The sequence below is a fragment of the Sinocyclocheilus grahami genome, unplaced genomic scaffold (genome assembly GCF_001515645.1).
Source record: "Sinocyclocheilus grahami isolate Dianchi unplaced genomic scaffold, SAMN03320097.WGS_v1.1 scaffold263.1, whole genome shotgun sequence".
Taxonomy (NCBI): domain Eukaryota; kingdom Metazoa; phylum Chordata; class Actinopteri; order Cypriniformes; family Cyprinidae; genus Sinocyclocheilus; species Sinocyclocheilus grahami.
Genome location: NW_015505442.1, coordinates 277,967 through 278,258, shown reverse-complemented (window position 1 = coordinate 278,258; position 292 = coordinate 277,967).

The window sequence follows — 292 nt, the reverse complement described above, 5'->3', positions numbered from 1 at the left end:
GAAAATGAAAAGTTGTGATTTTCTAGGCCAATATGGCTAGGAGCTATACTCTCATTCCAGCGTAATAATCCCTCAGAAAAAGGAACTTTGCTGCCGTACCATGGGTGCAGCAGGCGCAAATGATATTATGCAGCGCCTGAAAATAGGCTAACTTCCGTCAACATAACCGTGACCACCTGCTTGCCCAGGGAGCATGCTGGGGACTATTTTCAGGCGCTGCATAATATCATTTGCGCCTGCTGCACCCATAGTACGGCAGCAAAGTTCCTTGATTATTACGCCGGAAGGACAG